This window comes from Lagenorhynchus albirostris, chromosome 11 (assembly GCF_949774975.1).
Source record: "Lagenorhynchus albirostris chromosome 11, mLagAlb1.1, whole genome shotgun sequence".
Taxonomy (NCBI): Eukaryota; Metazoa; Chordata; class Mammalia; order Artiodactyla; family Delphinidae; genus Lagenorhynchus; species Lagenorhynchus albirostris.
Genome location: NC_083105.1, coordinates 77737126 through 77758711, shown reverse-complemented (window position 1 = coordinate 77758711; position 21586 = coordinate 77737126). Strand labels below are relative to the sequence as shown.

Sequence of the window (21586 nt, the reverse complement as noted above, 5' to 3'; positions counted from 1 at the left end):
TACTGAGTGAAGTAAGTCAGACACAGAAAGACAAATATCATATGATCTCACTTATATGTGGAATTTTAAAAAAGGGTACAAATGAACTTATTTACAAAACAGAAACAGACTCATGAATGAACTTATGGTTACCAGGGGGGAAGGGATTGATAGGGAGTTTGGGACTGACATGTACACACTGCTATATTTAAAATGGATAACCGGGACTTCCCTGGCGGTCCAGTGGTTAAGACTCCACACTTCCATAGCAGGGGGCATAGGTTCGATACCTGGTCAGGGAACTAAGATACCACATGCCGTGTGGCATGACCAAAATTAAATAAAATTAAAAGAAAATAAAAATGGATAACGAACAAGGACCTACTGTATAGTACAGGAACTATGAACAACCTAAATGGGAAAAGAATTTGAAAAAGGATACATGTATATGTATAACCGAATCACTTTGCTGTACACCTCAAACTATCACAACATTTTTAATCAACTATACTCCAATATAAAATAAAAAGTTAAAATAAAAACAGAAGTAGAGTCACAGATGTAGAAAACAAACATGGTTACTGGGGAATAAGGCGGGAGGGATAAACTGGGAGATTGGGATTGACGTATACACACTATTACATATAAAATAGATAACTAATAAGAACCTACTGTATAGCACAGGGAACTCTACTCAATACTCAGTAATGGCCTATATGGGAAAAGAATCTAAAAAAAGAGCCGAGGGCTTCCTTGGTGGTGCAGTGGTTGAGAGTCCGCCTGCCGATGCAGGGGACACGGGTTCGTGCCCCGGCCCAGGAAGATCCCACATGCTGCAGAGCGGCTGGGCCCGTGAGCCATGGCCTCTGAGCCTGCGTGTCCGGAGCCTGTGCCCCGCAAAGGGAGAGGCCACAACCATGAGAGTCCCGCGTACCGCAAAAAATAAAAATTAAAAAAAATTAAAAAAAATTTAAAAAGAGTGGATATATGTACATGTATAACTGATTCACTTTGCTGTACACCTGAAACTAACAACATTGTAAATCAACTATACTCCAGTAAAAAATTTTAAAAAAAGTTATTAGCCATGTGACCAAAAGCATGAATATAAAAGAAAAGACTGATAAATAAAATTTCATCAGGGGACTTCTCTGGTGGCACAGTGGTTAAGAATCTGCCTGCCAACACAGGGGGCTCGGGTTCGAACCCTGGTCTGGGAAGATTGCACATGCTGCGGAGCAGCTGAGCCCATGTGTCACAACTAGTGAGCCTGCACTCTAGAGCCCTCGAGCCACAACTGCTTAGCCCACGCGCCACAGCTACTGAGCCCATGCAGTGCAAATACTGAAGCCCACGTGCCCTAGAGCTTGCGCGCCTCAACTACTGAAGCCCGTGCGCTCTAGGGCCTGCATGCCACGACTACTGAAGCCTGCACTCCACAACAAGAGAAGAAGCCACCACAGTGAGAAGTCCGTGTGCTGCAACGAAATGTAGTCCCCGCTTGCCACAACTAGAGAAAGCCTGCGCGCAGCAACGAAGACCCAATGCAGCCAAAGAAAAAATTCATCAAAATTTAAAACTTTTGCCTGTTAAAAGGGTGAAAAGAAAAGCTATAGACTAGAAAAATATTTGGAAACCCTATATTTGACAAAGGACTCCTATCTAAAATATATAAAGAACTGTCAAAACTCAACAGAGGGCTTCCCTGGTGGCGCAGTGGTTGAGAGTCCGCCTGCCGATGCAGGGGACACGGGTTCGTGCCCCGGTCCGGGAAGGTCCCTCATGCTGCGAAGTGGCTGGGCCCGTGAGCCATGGCCACTGAGCCTGCGCATCCGGAGCCTGTGCTCCGCAACGGGAGAGGCCACAACAGTGAGAGGCCCGCATACCGCAAAAACAAAACAAAACAAACAAACAAAAAAAACTCGACAGAAACAACTCAAACAGTCTAATTAGAAAATGGGCAAACAACATGAAGACACATTTCACCAAGAAAAGATATACAGATGACAAATGAAAATAAGCACATGTGGACACTCATCATATAATCTAGCATTTGCACTTTGGAGCATTTATCCCAGGGAAATGAAAACTTAGATCCACACTAAAACCTGTGCAAAATGTTCATGGCAGTTTTATTTGTAATAGCCCGAAGTTGTGAACAAACTCATGTTCATTAACATGAATGGCTAAACTGTGGAACATCCACATTATGGAATTCAACACACCAATAAAAAGGAACACACTATTGATGCATACAAGAACTTGAATGGATCTCAAGGGCATTAAGTTGAGTGAAAAAAGCCAATCTCAAAAAGTCACATACTGTATGATTCCACTTACAAAGCATTCTGTAAATGACAGCATGATATGGAGAACAGATTAGTGGCTGCCAGGGATTAGGGACGGTGAGGAGAAGGGTGTTGGGTATGACTAGAAAGGGGTGGCATGAGGGAGCTCTTCATGATGATGGAATTGTTCAGTATCTTGATTGTGGCGGAGGTTACACAAATCTATTCAAGTGATAAAATGGCATAGAACTAAACGTACACATTGTACAAATGTCAGTTTCTTGGTTTTGGTATTGTATTTATGGTTATATAATATGACATAATGATTAGGGGAAACTGGGCCTCTCTGTAGTATTTTTGCAACTTCCTATGAGTCAATAATTATTTCAAAATACACTTATGTACTTTATATATTTTATTCAAAATATATATATGTATACCCAGACTTAGCCATGTGTGGTCCACTAGCCCCAAGTTGCTTTTAAAATTAAAATTAACTAAAATAAAATTTTAGTTCCTTGATCACACAAGTCATGTTTCAAATGCTCATGTGGCTACCTTATACTATAGCACAAATATAGAACATTTCCATCAACACAGAAAGTTCAACTGGCACAACTGCTTTAGACAAATCAATAATGCCATTTGCCATACGTGTGGGCACCTACACATTTCTTAGGGAACTATCTTAAAATTATAAATCAAAAGACAGTATGTACCAGCAAAATTTAAATAGAAAAAAAATGGATTTAATGTGATGCTTTTAAAAGCTACCATGATTTTTGAGGCTATACCCCATATTTTAATAAGAAAAGGGAATGAAACATTTGCTTCATGTTTGAAATAGGAATAGGTTTTTTTCCTTATCTGCCAAGGCAGTTGCACTTTCTTTCCATAATCACAATATAGAATATATAGGCAATGGGCAAAATAGAAGGGGTGGACAGGTAGGGGAAAGAGGTATCAGCAGGAAAAATACTTTAAACATCCCATATTTTTTGTTATTTTCTGTTTCTTAGTGACCAGTTTACCAATGGTAGCTTACTATTGCAGAGGAAGCATGGTTTAGCGACCAGACCTTAAACCAGAATTCTATTTCTGGTTCAAAGTGACCTTGAGGGAAGTGACTCTTCTCATTCTCATAACTAATAAGCAAATTAAGATAAAACTGACTATTGCTCTGGTGGACTATAGGATGTTATTCTAAAATTATTCTAATGTTTTAGGCTATGTATAAAACTCTTCACTTACAAGTAGATTAAATACAAAGTTTTGAGGAACTTACTCATGGCAAGAGTCACATGAAGTAGAAAGAGGAAGTTTGTTTTAGCAGGCATGAACAGTTTTAGTATTTGAGTTTGGGGGTTAAAGTCAAGAAAACTCAGACATAGGGTAAAAGTTTTTCTTATCCTTTCACAGGTTAGTAATTTTGGGAAAACTTTGGGAGAATGGCAGGCAGTTTGCATTTTAGATATCAGGTTTTGAAGTTAAAAAGTCCAGGGTTTGAATTGCAGCTCTGCCAGTTACTGTCTAAGTTATTTAACTTCAGTTCTCAGTTTTACCATCTATACAATGGGGCTAATTAATGCCTTTTTGTTAGGGTTGTTATGAGAAGGGTATATAATAATACAGAGCTGTAATTACTGATCATAATATTAATTTTATCAAGACATGGAATGGAATGACGGTGGTGTTAGGAGCAAACAAATAGCTTTGTTTGCTCTTTTATGAAGATTTATTTTTAGCCACATAATGGTTTTCTTGGGGGAGTACTAATTTTGGCTTTATAACAAATTGGTTGATATTGTGGTTCCTAAAGCTGTTCTTAATGTGTGGCTAAATTGATCAAAATCATTTGATTTAAAGCCAAGAGGGATAAATCTGTTTTTGTAAAATCTAGCAGACCAAAGTATAAATAGAAAACTAAGACAAATAAAAGCACACATTTATGAAATTTTATTTCAGTGCAATACCTGTAACATGTTTCTACAGCTATATTCACATAATATCTGAATGAACAGTGAAAGGGTTTACTTAGGGGCTTCCCTGGTGGCGCGGTGGTTGAGAGTCCGCCTGCTGTTGCAGGGGACAGGGGTTCGTGCCCCGGTCTGGGAAGATCCCACATGCCGCAGAGAGTGGCTGGGCCCATGAGCCACGGCGGCTGGGCCCATGAGCCACGGCCGCTGAGCCTGCGCTCTGCAACGGGAGAGGTCACAACAGGGAGAGGCCCGCGTACCACAAAAAAAAAAAAAAGAAAAAAAAGAAAGAGTTTACTTAATTATAAAGATATATTAAAAATCTACAATGTCAAATTATCAGAAAACGTTCCATATGAATTTTCTTTTTCTTTGCCTGCTAAACTGCTAAACCATTGAAAAAGAGGTCAAGAACCAGAGCCAACATACTTATTTGGATCCTTCCAGCCCTGGTACACTGTAGCAGAGCAGAACAGTTCCAGTTTCAGCCAGTCGTTCACTGGCATGTGGTCAGTTTGAAGTTTCCTGCTGTATTCCTCTAAACTAAAGAGAAGGAACCAAAAATGCTGACGTCCTCATTTGACTTCATCACTCATGCCTGAGCACATACACCAACACTTCCTGTGCAAAACCTACCCTGACTCTGCAGAGGACACTCTCAGCCCTCAGCTGATCTGGGTAGGGATGCTGGCTTGGGTTGGTGAAGTTTGGAAAGCATTAGCCCTCGGTTGGATACCTCACACTGTATGAACATGCCATGTCTCATTACTATGCCTTTCATTTCATAGAGATAAGCTTTCAAAGCTTATAATAACAATATTCATTGATAGTAAGTGATTGTTACAGGCCAGTTAGTAGCTCTCAAGACCACCACCCTGTGAAAGTTATACTGGATGACAGCACGTTTAAGAAAGAGCTAATTTAGAAATATAATGCTATGGAAATTGAAATGAAAAAAATGTATCAGAATATCTGAAATGTATATATCTTGTCTCTCTAATATCAGTATGTCCGTATCTATCCTACCTTAACACTCCTGGCCTCAGTTTTCTTATCCATACAAAGGGAGGATTTCTAAATTTCTAAGGCTTTGTGATTTTAGCATGTGTTTCTCCAAGTAGTTTCCTCCATGTTTCCACTTCTTGGTTCATAAGCTACATTAATGTTTATTTTATTCTACCTGTCAAAATTTCCTCAAGTACTTTAAGGTAATACACTATTTTCAGTTTGTTATTCTTTCAGAAACAGAATAATTTGAAGAAGTGCTGTTGCAAAGTTGTACTGAGTCTAGATATTATAGTTTGATTCTGACTACACCATCTAAATATCACATGAAAGGGAAATTAGAATTTGGGTTATTATGTAAATGTTAAATCCATGTGGTGATAAACCTTAGATGTTTTGAGACGTCTATGTTATGTGATACATTATCTAAAACATTTTCTCTTACAAGCATGGCAGGGATGGAAAGTTTGCTCATTGGTGCCTCTCCTTTAAAATCCTGATTTTTTTTTTTTTTTTTTAAATGAAGAAGTCATTTGGAATTGCTAGTAACCTGGGAAGGAAACAAAGTCCCTTTGCTTGGGGGGACCTTGGTTTTGCTATTCAGCATTTCTTATGACTTTCTTATGACCATGAAAAAATATGCTAAGATTCTTTATGACCTAGTTTTAAAGGATAGTTTGTTATAAATTTAAAGACTCTAACTACAATAAAATCACAGGTAGTTGGCCCCATCCTTCCCATTTTACCACAGTATTCTAGAGTTCTCTCACCACATTTTGAAATACCTTCGTGGAATTTTGAAATTCGTTACTTGCGTAGTTCTTTGAGGCTGCATCAGTGCTAGAAGAGGAGTTATGAAACATAGCTGTGCACTTCCCCTTAGTTAGTTCTTCACCATGTTGAACAGAAGACGTGTGCGTGTTTGGTGTCTAAATACAGAATGCCTATAGATTGTACCTACAAGTTGTATATCCGACGAATTCCTCCACAAGCAGGAAATAAGTATGATTAATCAGAAGAATAAAAGGCACTGCTGGATGTTGTTTGAAAGGAATCCTTTATGGGGGGCTGTGAGTATTGTTATTGCAGTTTCCATTTTTGAAATATCTTAGGTTAAAAACATTTGAAATTTTTGAGTATGCAAAGTATATGAGTAGATGAAGTAACTGGTATTTGTCTCTTTGTTTACTACTAAATTGTAAGTAATTTGTATCATTATTGAAAAATTATCCTGGCTCTTGTCTAGAATGGTTTCATACTGTGATTTTAGCACAAAGGTACACTTTTTCTTGTTTTCATGGCCCACGTACGATTACTTGAGATAATGGCATTTCTTCCTGAGGATTCATAGCATAGCAGTGTTCCCTGAGAGCAGTGAAAGTGAACTGTGCTTTAAGTGCAATCGCTGTTGACTTTTCTTAGCTGAGCCTTTTTATTATAACCTCATTCCTTCTGTTTCTATTTCTCCTCCTTCCTTCTGTTTCTAATATGTAAAAGCTACACTTCAAGTTTCTTAGAACTTATTTGTGCACTTAATATTCTCTCATTCATCAGTTATTTGGGGAAAGATTCCCTGTACTTCTAAAACATCAGGAAGGTACATTGGTAACGCACAAGGTTAAGGATTTCTTGAAATTACATATGATTTATTGGACTCTGAAGTCAGTTGACTTGCCTAGATCCTCCTAGCGTTGTAGCTTTAATGTTCTCATGGTCTTTTTCTATTTAACTGAAAAACAACGTTAGATGAATGTTTTGTTCAGAAAAACAGTTTTAAACAGATTTTTGATTTGTAGTAAGGAGAAAGAAAATAAACATTTAGGTGTAACTACTGATAACATTTTGATGTATTTTTCCTCTTTGTATCTGTTGTTTGGCAAAGCTGAGGTCGTAATTTACATGGATTTTTAAAATCATGCTTTCCCCTTCCCACATAACATTAGATGTTTCACATTACAAAACTTCTTAGTAAAAATTCAATAGCTGTATGATATTCTGTTAAAAAGTAGTACTTTAATTTAGTTAATATATCCTCCATTGTTAGATATTTAACATCTTTCAAGTTTTTGGATTATAAATAACTGAGAGAACACCACCATTTTTTGAAGACTGTCTTTGCAAGGTGCCTTGGGGAGGAAAAATCCCATTGTGTTTGTATTCTTGATTTAAGATATTAATAATAGCTATACCTTAGAATTTTAAGGACATTGAATTAGGATTTTAAACGAACGTGTTAGGTTCCATGTTGGTTTAAACTTACGAATCACACATTTTAAAAACTTTTACTTCTGTGTGGCAGGGAGCCTATGTGCTAGCTATTTTTCAAATGTAGATGACATTGCTTTCTTCATAGAGAAAAACTGGAGTGGTTTCTATAGAATATTTGCAGATAGGTGATCACTGAAGAACATTGAAAGAGAACTTCCCTAACTAAGGCAGGTTCTTCTATGCCACAAGCCTCATGTGAATGGAAAACTAGATCTATGCATAAAAGCATGGGCTATGAAAATACTGGTGCTGGGAAAAACACAGATTCACAAGACTTTAGCCAAAGCCTTTAGTTTTTCTTTGTTTCACTAGGTTAGAAATGGCCTGAGATTCTCCCAATAATTCAGCCACAAAAGAAAGAAAAAGCTTCTTGTTCTTCGTTCCCATTGTATAGAGGCCCCTATGTCACAGACTTGCACCAACGTGGAGTACTGACCTACCTTGTGGAATGAATGGAACTGAGTTTAGAGTACTTTGAGTTACTTATAAATTCTTAAATGTGTCTTGCATTTAAAACTTTATAGGCATGATGATAAATTTTAATAGAATACAAATAGCTAGAGTAATGTGAATATACAATCAAAATATGGAAGTTTGGAGTCTTATTCTTCAAGTAATTATTTTGGATTGGAAAATTTGATTTCAGGATTTTAGGGGATTTATTTTTTCTTTGCCCTGCTCTGCGTCCTCCTCACTAGTTTAGATGGTAATATAAGTTACTATCCGACTTTTCTTTATTATGATGAGTAAAATTTTATTGAACATGTATTATACTTAGAAATAGTCATTTCTCCTAATTTTTATTGTAACTTTAAAATTTAGAATCTGGTTGCTATTAAACACCAGATTATATGTATACATATATATTTTATATTTAAAAAAAGTCAAAGTAGGATTTATTATAGGACCTGTAGCTTTTATTCTCTAATAACAAGTATAAATAGAGTTATTTATAAGACAAAAGGGGACTCAGAATTAGGCTGAAAACCACAGTAGTTCAAGGGGGGTTTTTTTGGCCCCCATTGTTTTTTAGGCATGCCAACCTGTGTATGCTTCTTCAGAGCGTGCATACGGTGCACACAGTGTTCTCAGGATCAGCTTTGTCACTGAACCAATTGGACTCCTGTCCACCGTTTACACACTTCTTGGCATTTCTCCTGCACATTTGTTTTCATCTTTCCAACTCATTTGCTCCTCTGGCATTAGGACCAACAGCTGCAGTTGCACATGGGGTCCGTAAAGTAGCTGAATAATAAAATGCTATGACCTGGTTCTTCTATAGTTTCAATGATGACTGTGTTGGTAACTCAGAAATGCTGCAGATATGTTTGGCAGGTCAGGTGAAACATCATCTTTATTTTACAGGAAGAAAGTTTATGTATAAAAAGTATTGGTAATTGATACTGAGTGATATAAGTTATATCTCCTAAATCCTAGTCTTATTGTTTACTGAGTACCTATTAGACACAGTGCTTGGTGTTATATGCACATTATTTCGAATCCTTAGAATAATCTTGTAAGATAGCTGATATGACCATATTTTTCAGGTGGAGAAAGCAGACTCAATGAGGTTATATACCCATATCTACATATTCAGTATTACATGGTAAATAGCAGAACTGGAATTCAAGTCCAAGATCATCTGTTCCCAAAGATTGTAGCCTATCCATTACACACTGTACAGCCATTTTTTGTGTGTATGAATAGTATTTTATTTCCATTTTGCTGTTGATGACCATCAATTATTATGTAATGAAAGGTTCTATGAACATTACATCTTTTAGTGGAATTATTGTGTTATGCGTATGTTCAGCTTTAGGAGACGTTGCCTAAAGGTTTTCCATAGTGGTTTTAAGGTGTGAATATTCTAGTTCCCCTTCCTAGCCAATACTTTGCTTGTCTAAAAAAATTTTAGCCATGTGGCAGGTATCTAGTGGTATCATTTTGTGATTTTAATTTGCACATCTCTGATTAATGATTTTTATATGCTTATTGGAGACCTTTTGTGAGGTTCCCAATCAAAGCTTTTGTCCATTAAAAAATAGGGTGGGAGCCGAAAGTAAAAAGAGTGAAAAAGAAACATTTAATATAAAGTTGGGCAGTGATAAGTGCTATTAAATAACAAAGAACAAGGTACTAGGATCGATAGAAACGGACAGATGGGGTTGTGAGGAAGGAAAGACCTACCTGAGAAAGTGGCATCGAAGTGTAGATTTGCATGAATTGTGTTACAGAAGCAAGAGGAAAATCTAGATGAAACGTTCTAGGCAGAGGGAACTGCAAGTGCAAGGGACTTGAGGCAGGAATGAGGTTTGGCAGTAAGAACTTGGCAGGGAAGTAAGTATTTAAATTCCTACACAACTGTTCAGTTTATGAGGGAAGGGAAGGTCTTTACTTTTACCCACCTCCAACCATACACTCAGTAAGATATTATTTGGCTTTTTTTCTTGTTTATAAAGATCAAAGGCTTTTATTCCGTCAGTGGGGTTCCATGTTTGAACTAATAACTTCATATTTGGCCAACTAATTGCTGTATAATATCGAAACACATTTACTGGTGATGTTTTATGAATGTTTATTCAGTGAACATTTATTGGACAGACGTGATTGATTGGATGTATGGAGGAGGAAGAAGGTGGAGAAGGAGTTGCTGATTAAAGCAAAGAAGAAAGGAGTTACTGGAGAGAGTCCTAGGGAACCAGGAGAGTTGGTTGTGAGGCAGCCCAGGAGGAAAGAATGTCAAGAAGGAGAACGAGTTCAGCACTGTCAGGTGCTCCCAGAGAAGTGTAGGGGTTCAAGAACTGAATGGTGGGACTACCCTGGTGGCACAGTGGTTAAGAATCCGCCTGCCAATGCAGGGTACACGGGTTCAAGCCCTGGTCCGGGAAGATCCCACATGCCACGAAGCAACTAAGCCTGTGCGGCACAACTACTGAGCCTGTGGTCTAGAGTCCACGTGCCACAACTACTGAAGCCCACGCGCCTAGAGCCCGTGCTCTGCAACAAAAGAAGCCACCACAGTGAGAAGCCCGCGCACCTCAACGAAGAGTAGTCCCCGCTCGCCACAACTAGAGAAGCCCGCGCACCGCAACGAAGAGTAGTCCCCGCTCGCCACAACTAGAGAAAGCCCACGCACAGCAACAAAGACCCAACGCAGCCAAAAATAAATACATAAATTAAAAAAAAAAAAAAAAACGAAAACCTGAATGGTGACCTGTGGGTTTGCTGATTACAATGTCCCACTGGCCTTGGTGGGAGTAGGATCAGGTGCATGTTAGACTGGTAGGCTAAGGAGCAACTAACTGGTGAGAAAGTGGAGGCAGTGACCTTGGAGTTCCCACTTTTTGAGAACTGTCAACAAGAAAAGCGATGCGATTAGATAGCTTGACAAGAATATAAATGGAGCCAAGAAAGGACTTTTTTGTTTTATTGATATTTTGGGTTTTGGGGGAAGGGGAGGTTTGAAAGAGACTTAAGGTTTTTTTTTTCCTGTAACAGGACGTCATCCTTTGCTCTTCTTGTCTCAGAGTAGACAGTTGTGTCTCCCTTCCCCCCTGCCCCTTTAAACATGTTTAAAACTTCTTACAACTATGTAGTTTTCTAGGTATTCATAGGGGGTTCACCTATGTGGTCTAACTGATCTTCTTGAGAGGGAGGTACCAAATATTAATCTACCTGTTTCTTAGTTGAAAGCCTCAAAGCTCAGAAGTTGTAGCTGAGAAGTCATTCCCTACTGATAAGTTGTGGGGCAAGAAATTTTTAAGTATACCCTATCTTGCCCAGAGTTTGGGAATCTGTATTTGCAGCATTAACTGACCATGATTTGCCCCGTATTCAAGTGGTTATCCTCTGGTTACCCCAAAAGTAAATCCAGGGTGTTTAGATATAATTCATAAGGCAAACTAAGAAGCTTTCCCAAATCCCCCTGCACACACACCCTTCTCACCCACCTGTGCACCCTCATATATACACACACACCACTCATCCTGCATACATATCTCTGCCACACACACAGCCTCAAATGTTCACAGTTGGATACACCTTAGTCCTAGTCTCAAAGGACCCTTGCCCACAAAACTAGACTACTTTCCTCTTTCTGGGGTTGGATTTGGGATAAAAAGGTAAAGTTAGGTTAGAAAGAATTGATTTTATGAGCTCAGATGAGAGACCATAAATATAGGCATACCTTATTTCCTTGTGCTTCACTTTATTGAGTTTTGCAGATATTGCATTTTTTACAAACTGAACGTTTGTGGCAGCCCTGCGTTGCCAGATGATGGTTAACAGTTTTTAGCAATAAAGTATTTCTTAATTAAGGTATGTACATTGTTTCTGTAAGACATAATGCTATTGCACACTTAACAGACTACACTATAGTGTAACCATAACTTTTATATACATTGGGAAACCAAAAAATTCATGTGACTTGCTTTATTGCAATATTTGCTTTATTATGGTGGTCTGGAGCCAAACCTGCACTATCTCAGAGGCATGCCTATAAATCCTTAGGTTTCAACAGTAAGAGTTCAGTTTTTGCTGAATCATTCAGTTTTTGCTGAATTTGCTTTCGTTCCCAAAGGGGACCCTGTAGAACTTATGCTAAACAGTTTTTGCATAGCTTTGATCTAGAGCAATAGATGTTTGTATGCTTTGGTCCTTCAGGATAATTTTTGAGTTGTGGGGATTAACTGTTCAGCGTTGGATTTTATGAGCACAAAACTGGGATTGACATAATTTTCATTGTGGCGTGATCTCAGCACCTAAAGTATAAAAAAGAAGGTTCATAATGTTGATATTTTGATAATTTTTACAGAGTGATGTTTGTGTGGTATATCTTTTTCACTTACCTAGTGCTAGACATCTATAACAGTTGTTAACACGTTTCCAACCCTCACCTCTCAAAGAGGTGAAAGTCTTTGTTGTGTGAACATATTAAAAACTCATCAAGAGAAAGGAACCAGTGTCTCCTTTTTTTGTCTGTAAAGTTTAGGTTGGAACTTTGCAAATTGTAGATCCCCAATAAGTCTTGTTTATAGAACATTCTTTGTTCTTAATCCTTTTTCCACTTGTCACAAATATTTGTAAAAATATAGTTACTAATATAATTAATGTATTAACATAAATATTTATTATATTATATATATGTACTCCCCAAAGAGAGTCTTCACTTTCATATATTTCAGAAAGTTTCTTAGACAAAGAAAAAAGAATTAAAACATCTAGATTCCGATTTAGATGCATCACTTCTTAAAAGAATGTGGATTAAGAATGAAGAATGGGGAAGGTAACAGACTAGGACCCAGATATTTGTATACTTTCCTCCAGCCTCTGTTCTAGAGTCAACGTTAAATATATGGAAAGAGAGGGAATATTACCCTAATGAAGATAGCAATGATCTCATGATGTGAAGAATTGGATCCCATTATTCTCATTTGACTAAGATACATTATCCTTCTGATTTTAATAAAAAAATATCCCTGAGGCATTGGTTCAAGTCCCAATGGTTGGACTTTGACGAAAAAGGGCTGGAGACCCTCTGACATAGACTTATCTTCAACACTTGTTTTCTTTGCAGTGTGGTAGCTGGGAAAGGAAAGTACTTCTCTCATATGCTAACCATATCAGAGGAATGATGGGCAATTAAAAAGAAATGCTTCTGACTCCGGAAGTTGCTTTTTGAGGTAGTGTGCGGGATAGTGTGGTCTTTGTGAGCTTCCACCATGGCATACTGGGGCCAGGGCCAGAAGGTGCAGAAGGTGATGGTGCAGCCAGTCAATCTCATCTTCAGATTCTTGCAAAATCTCGGATTCAGGTGTGGCTTTATGAGCAAGTGAATATGCGGATAGAGGGCTGTATCATTGGTTTTGATGAGTATATGAACCTCGTATTAGATGATGCAGAAGAGATTCATTCTAAAACAAAGTCAAGAAAACAACTGGGTCGGATCATGCTAAAAGGAGATTACATTACTCTGCTCCAGAGTGTCTCCAACTAGAAATGATCAATGAAGTGAGAAATTGTTGAGAAGGCAATACAGTTTTTTTAGGTGTCCTTTGTTAGAAGTGTAGTTCTGAAGCATTTATTCATATTGTTTTGCTCACCTTTGTGTTGTTACCAGATGACAATAAATGCTGTGGGATTGTTTTTATTAAAATATTTACATTGTTTCCTTTAAAAAAAAATGCTTCCACCAAATCAGGGTAGACTTTTTACTCCATCATTGTTTTTTGTTTTTGTTTTGTTTTGTTTTTTGTTTTTGGCCGCACCATGTGGCTTGAGGGATATTAGTTCCCCACCTGGGATTGAATCCAGGCCACAGCAGTGAAAGAGCCAAGTCCTAACCACTGGACCGCCAGGGAATTTGTTACTGCATCGTTGTTAACACTTTGCAAACTGGGCAGAGAAGTTCCATTTATTTCAATGTTTTCTTTTGCTTGTCAGGTACTTCGTACCTTGCAAATATATTTTTGCTCTAAATCATCTTCATAGAACTAATTGCAAAACAGTCAAATAAAAAAACTCTTACATAGAATGTTAAGCAAAAATACAAAATTCTTGGTACACACTGAAAATATCTAAGAAAATGTCACCTTTTTCAGACGTTGCATTTTGTGTTTCAGTGTCTGTGACTGGTTAACTCTGTTGTTTAACCTGGTGCTTCTTAGGCTTACATGATAAATTTATCTCCAATTAGGATAGGTAACTTGAGTCTGTTTCATATTCACAGACAAAACCCTAACAATATCCAGTCACTTCATAATATGAACTATTTGTCAAGAAGGAGTTTCAGCAAGAAAAAGAGAATGTGGTGAGAACTGAGCTGGTGGTAATGTTACTCGAAGTGCACCTGCACAGGGCATCTTTGTTGTGGGTACAATTGCCATCTCACCTGGTACTTCAGTAATACCTCCTGCTCAGACCTTTCAGTCATACTACACCTAAGGGTTGTACCCAGAAATTTTTAGTATGCCATTTCATTTTGGAAAACAAATAAATATTTATTCTTGTCCTTGTTGCTCTAGCCCCTTTCTCCTTTTCTGCTGAAACCAGTAAGAATGAGGAGGGATCCTCCTTCCTCCAACATTCATTCTCATTAGTTTAGAATAGAAGAGATCTTTGAAGATGATCTAACCTAGTGCTCTCATTCTGTGACTGCAGTGCACAGGACCAGAGAGGGCAATGGCTTGCCATATCATACCAGCGGTTAAGCAGGCACTAGAGTCCAGGTTTCTGAATTTCTAATTAGGGAGTCTTTCTATTATTGAGCTTTGTAAAAGCTAAGGGCTTAAAAACATTCCAAAAATATGTGCCTAGGTATAGATTCAATAGTGAAGGGAGATAGAACAATACTCCCAAGGTTATTTGATCACTGCTCAGCTGGCACAGTGGCTACTTATAACAAGTTCTGGGCAACACTGCAGACTGCCCAGTATTTGAAGAAGATAAATTATCAGGCGTCTCTGCTTCCAACACCTTTTTATCTCAAGAACCTTTATGGGGATTATTGACTATTTGACACGTGTCCTACAGCTTAAGTTTGGGGACCCTATTATTAGATTCTGAGCAGAGTGGCTTGAGATGCTGTTGTGGAGACAATGTTAGAACAGCCAGAGGTGAACCTGGAGCTAAAGAGGACACTACTAATTTGCCTTTCTTAGATCTGCCTTTTTTTTCTTTCTGAGTAATTCTGACAGAATCAATTTCCTAGAAACTATAAGCCACATTCTTTTTAGTTTTTTTTTAATTTTTTCGCGGTATGCGGGCCTCTCACTGTTGTGGCCTCTCCTGTTGCAGAGCACAGGCTCTGGACGCGCAGGTTCAGCGGCCATGGCTCACGGGCCTAGCCGCTCCGCGGCATGTGGGATCTTCCCGGACCGGGGCATGAACCTGTATCCCCTGCATCGGCAGGCAGACTCTCAACCACTGCGCCACCAGGGAAGCCCCTTTTTAGTTTTTTTTTTATTGTCTTGATAGTTAGTAGATCCACCCAAGAACATAGTGGGGTGAACATTGAAAAATATGTGTAGGAAGAATAAATATTATTTTTAGAAAATTATCATTTATGACATTAAAAATTTTGGAAAACAGAAAAAGGAAAACATCACCAATATTTCTTCCTCACAGCTGCTCTTACAATTTTGAGATACAGAGGCTTAGACTTTTCTTCCTAAGAATCTTTTCTTTTTTATGTAGTTGTTCATAGTTAGTACTCAGTTATGTATTTTTTTCCCCTACACTTCCAGGAGGTAGTGTGGCTTAATGCTCAGACCCAAGCTTTGGTCTTACATGAGGTTCTAGTCTCAGCAGTGAGATGTAGGGCAAAGAACTTAGTTTCTGAGTCTGTTTCCATAACTGAAAAATGAGGATAGTAATACCTACTTCATAATCTCTGTGAGGTTTAAATAAAATATTTGTAAAGTGCTTATTATAGTTCCTAGCACATACTAGGGACTCAGTAAATAGAACATTTATTATTTTTTTAATAAATTTATTTATTTTTGGCTGCGTTGGGTCTTCGTTGGCTGCATGCAGGCTTTCTCTAGTTGCGGTGAGCAGGGGCTACTCTTCATTGCAGTGTGCAGACTTTTCATTGGGGTGGCTTCTCTTGTTGCGGAGCACGGGCTCTAGGCGCGCAGGCTTCAGTAGTTGTGGCTCGTGGGCTCTAGAGCACAGGCTTAGTAGTTGTGGCGCACGGGCTTAGTTGCTCCGCGGCATGTGGGATCTTCCCCGACCAGGGCTCGAACCCATGTCCCCTGCACTGGCAGGTGGATTCTTAACCACTGCACCACCAGGGAAGTCCCCATTGTTAATATTATACCATTCACATTTCCCTTATGCCATATAGTTTTTGTGACCATATTTTAATTTTATTAAAAAAAATTTTTGGCTGCACCCTGCAGCAGGTAGGACCTTAATTCCTCAACCAGGGATCAAACCCACTCCCCCTGCACTGGAAGGCGGAGTCTTAACCACTGGACCACCGGGGAAGTCCATGACCGTATTTTTAATAACTGCATGATATTCTATCAAGTTGAATACATTCTTATTTGCATAACCATTCATCTATTATTAGATTCTTAAGTTGCCTCTAAATTTTCCCTAGAATAAAAAATTCTTCAGCAAGCTGTTATTCATTCAGCAGATTCAGTAAGTACTCACTGTGTATAAGGACCTTTGCTTGACACCAGGAGCACAAAGATCAGATTGGCACAGTCCCTGGCTTTGAGGGGCTATCGGTTTGTAAATGGAGATGTGTGCAGAGAACTCTGGCCTGTAGTAAACACTGTCACTGTCCAAGTTACTGAAAAGGTGCTGAGAAGAGACAATGTCAGACTCTGCCTGGAGAGCTCACAGAAGGGAGGAGAGGGTTGTGGGAGACGAATCAAGTGAGTTAATGGAGGTGAGATGCAGGTTATTAAGGGCTTTTTTTTTTTTTTTTTTTTGCGGTACGCGGGCCTCTCACTGCTGTGGCCTCTCCCGTTGCGGAGCACAGGCTCCGGACGCGCAGGCTTAGTGGCCATGGCTCACAGGCCCAGCCGCTCCGCAGCATGTGGGATCTTCCCGGACTGGGGCAAGAACCCGTGTCCCCTGCATCGGCAGGCGGACTCTCAACCACTGTGCCACCAGGGAAGCCCTATTAAGGGCTTTTTAAGCCCTCATACAGAATGGAACTTTCATCCTCAGTGCAAGGGGAAAGTCAGTTTTGAGAAGAGAATTCTCATTATCTGCTTAGGTTTTATAGCCTGTACAGGGCAAAGTGGAAGCAGAGAGTTTAATTAGGAAATTATTAAGGAATCCAGGTGAGAGGTGGTATGGCCTAGACCAGGTGGAAGTGGTGGAGGGGCCATATTAGAAGTGGCCGTATTGGAAGAAATAGCCCATGTCATGAGCTGTCAGGTTGTATGTGAAGATGTCAGTGAAAGAGAGAAGTCAAAGATGGGCTCTCAGGCTTTCAGCTCGAGTGATTGGAATGTTGGAGTTGCTGTTTCCAAAAACAAGGAGGGATTCAGGAGGAGCAGGTTTGGGTAAGAAATTGGGAGTTGAGTTTTGGGATGTTATGTTGGAGATATTTATTAAACATTAATCAGGCAGAGATGTTCAGTAAGTAGTTAGATGTAAGAATCTGCAATTCACGGGGAAAGAGATTTGTCCTGGAGTTATAAATTTGGGAGATAGCTGTATGTTTATAGTATTTTTAACATGTTTAAAAAACTTGGTACAGTTATTTTACCCATTATTACTCCTCTCATAGAATTTTCATTGGTATTTTCATTTTTTTAATCCACATAAACTTTAGAGTCACTTTGTTTAATTTATTTCCTAAAGTATGTTGGAAATTTTACTGGAAAACTATATATATATATACACACACACACACATATATACATATATATATGTTATATATATATAAATTTACTAGAAGACTGACTATCTGGTAATTTGAGAAGAATTGGCATCTTTAAAATGGATCTTTGTATCTAGCAGTGCATTATTTCTCTCCATTTAGTTTTATTTCTTCTGATAAGAGTTCATTTCTTTGTTCCCCAAATAGTTCATACACAGTTCTTGATATTATCCCCAAGTGTTGTGTGCCCTTGTTAGTAAATTTCACCAGTATTCTGATAGTTTTTGCCTTATAAAGGAATTATATTGATATGTTTGGCCACATCACTAAATTTCGGGTATTATAAATAATATCCTTGATTTCTTTGAATTTCTTTTTCTACAGTAGAATTGTATCATTTGCAAATAATAATTTTGTCTTTTTCCTTTCAACATTTGTGTCTCATTTCTGTTCATGCCAAGAAAAGAAGTCCTAAATTTAGGATAGTGGGTAACCATGGAGTAATGAGGTAATTAAGACGTAAAGGTCTAGTCACAGCTCACAATTTTTGTTTTATTTAGTTTTTGCTTTAAGCTTATATCCTAATTATTTCTTTTCCTTGCCTTTAAAAAATTTATTTCTGATGGATTTATTTTGAGTGCTTAGAGTTTATCTGTTTTAGATTTATGCATTATTTCCAGTAGTTGGTTTAGGTGTGGTATATATTTGGTTTTCAGCCATTTTGCTCTTCCAAGGACGTATTCTCTGATTCCTTGAGCACCACGGATTGGGGGAAAGCTCTTTTCCTGCTGAATTGACTTTCATGGATGCAGAAACAAATTAAACCCAGTAGAGAGTACGTAACCAAGAGATTTCAATCCTATAATTGCATAAGCCCCTTATGAAAATTTGAAGTTTAGTAGCCTCTCCCTCTCCTTCCATATCAACAAAAACAGTAAAAATGAATTTATGTAAGTTTAAAAAAATTATTACGTGTACATTTATAATTGATTTGGAAAACTTTTATTTTCAAACTAAGTTTTGCAAATTTCAAAATTTTATTTAAGAAGATCTAAATGTAAAACCAGTTTCACTTCTGATGTGGATTGTAAATCGGAAAAGAACTTACTGATGCAGCTTAGATTTCTGGAATGCGTTATCTTGAATTTTCAAGTTAACTTTCAAGTTTTATTTTCTGTTTGTCAAGTTAAGCCTCATGTGACCTTTCTCCCTGAATGAGCAGTGGACGCTATCTGACATGTTAGGACTTTGTACCTTCAAGGGTAGATTTACAGGACAGCTTTTAATTGGCCTGTATTGCCTTGTTTAAATAGCCAAACACCTGCTAGGCAAGCCCCTGCGCATGTGAGTGGCTATATGTTCGTTCTTTCCTTTAGGATTTGCAAGGCTGGAGCACAAAGACAGCGATTGTTACCCAATAAGCAGTAGTCACACACTTCTACCAATCGCCTTAGGAGGGCTGGTTACCATGGAATCCACCATCTGTTCACTCCCCGCCGGAATGTGATTATCCTTGCTGGGCTGGAAACCGGGAGCGTGTGCTGTGTGAAATTATCTGCAATGGACTGGGTTAATGGGAGGCTAGATTTGGCTCACTAGAAGAACAAATGAAGGGAGTTTTACTTCTTAACCATTTGTGACTTCTAACCAAGAGGAATAAATTCAGCTTTTATAAGGTAAGTAATCCTAGTACTGTGTATCCAGTTTGTACTACATTTGGTGTGGGGCATTATCTCTATGTGGTCCAAGGAAAGGGAGCTATAAGCTTTTCTGGAAGGAGCCTCCAGCATTACACACTTCTGTTGATTGATTTTAAGCAGCTCAGTTATACCTATACAATTACAAGTTGATGTTGGAAAAATGAAAGAATTATTCTCTAATCTTTAAAATTTTTTCATGCCTGTGAAATTGTATTATGACCACTGAAATTGGCAAAAAGACAATCATTTTAAATGGTTTCTCAGAGTGAATTGTACCAATATGCTTTTTGAAATACACCCATGACCACAACGTGTTCAATGTCTTCTTCAAGTAAAAAAAATGTCTCAGGTCAGGGACATTTGTAAGTTATGATTTTATTAATCATTATTCTGGCCCACATGACTGACCTACTATTTATTACTAGCTCATGTTTTGTAATGTGATGTTTATGCAGTTTTATTTTGCAATGCTTTTGCACAAGTTTCAAGGGCCTGAGCATGTGGAAACAATGTGACAGTGCTTTAACGGCAGGCATGTAGGCATAAGCGATAAAGGAAGGGGCAAAGCTAGGAAGATCTGCTTCTGTTTCAAGGGCTGCCTTTGTTTTTCTGTTTGAACAGCCCCTTAAAATGTGTGGTGCATATTGTAAGCAGTAGAAGGAGATTTTGGTGCTAACAAATGGATGACTGACATTTTTCTGTGTGGCTAAGAGGTTGGTAGCTCAAACAAGGGACTTCTATGTCCTTTGTAAAGCAGCATTGTATCCCCTTCCCCAAAACTGAGCCCTAAAACATGAAAGTGAAAAACAAAAAGAGTGCTGTCTGTACTCTGGATACTTCTTTTGTGTAAGTTTTCCTATCATTTAAACCGTAGCGCCAGGGATCTGTGAGTCTAGCTGGGTCTGCCATTTTTATTCGATATAGGAAGGGGTTGCAAGGAGAGGATTTGCTAATGCAGCTTTAGTTCCTCTAATTCTGCTGTTCTGCTGTCGTCTTGGACATTCATGCCAGTGGGTCAGTGGCTGCCCAGAGAGCTAGAAAGGGTCATTGCCAACAGGCCCTACTTGTTTGATTTTTTTTTATTATAATATAAAATTAGATAACCTTGAATTGGTCAAGGACTCATGTTCTTACTTCAAGAACAGGTTTTCAGGCCTGACTGCTAATTGTGGGTTCTTGGTATTTATTGTAGTTGACTTATTGTAGCTAAAATTCTTACTTTCTTTTGTGCTTACTGGTCTAATTAATACATTATATTATTCTTATTATTCTAAAGTTTTTTAATATGCAAAATTAGATTAGGTGCATACTGGCTCTAAAAAAGCATCTTTTTCAGTAATAATAGATATGTATCTGCCTGAAAATTTCCTTGGCAGCATCTGTAAAAAATTTTAAGTGAATATTGTATTATTTAGATGAAATTTTCACCCATAAAACAATTGTTCATAAGCAATATAAGTTTGGGGAGGAAATGAGATAATTTAAGAACATTAGGCTGTTTATGTTGCCTTAATTACCTTGTGTCTTAGAAACCTGAAAAGCCTATGAGTGAATGGGTATGAAGTGTGTGAGCATCTGTGTGCCTGGGATGTGGTTACTCAAGCAGTTAAGGTGAACCGGGCAAATCAGTACACTTCTAAAGTTCTCTAAGTGTTTGTGAATTTCTTTACTATTTTGATTGTTACTAAGTTAAAGTTATTATATTGTGTTTTTTTTAAGTGGGTATTTATGTCAGAATGTATCCCAGTATTTTATAGGTATTGGCAGGCATTTAATCATTTGTTTTCACTTATAAATATGTTTATTAATATGTTTCTTTTTTTTTGAAAAGTCCATTCATAAAACTTTTATTCCACTTACATGAACTTAATACACGTGTTCTTAACAATTATGCTTGGATTGTTCATGAAAATCTCATAAGACATTAAACAAAGCTAGCCATCATCTCAAGTTATTTCCCTGTTAACTATTTTTACAGCACATGCATGTTAGGCAAGTATCAAAACACACACACACACACACAAA

At 38.2% G+C, this 21586-nt stretch overlaps 1 protein-coding gene and 1 pseudogene across 1 annotated transcript in view; both read left to right on the top strand.

Moving 5' to 3' along the window:
- FGD4 (FYVE, RhoGEF and PH domain containing 4) overlaps positions 1 to 21586 on the top strand; it is a 204901-nt gene that overhangs the window by 64151 nt on the left and 119164 nt on the right. The window lies entirely within an intron of this gene.
- Positions 13175 to 13648, top strand: LOC132528974 (small nuclear ribonucleoprotein E-like; annotated as a pseudogene).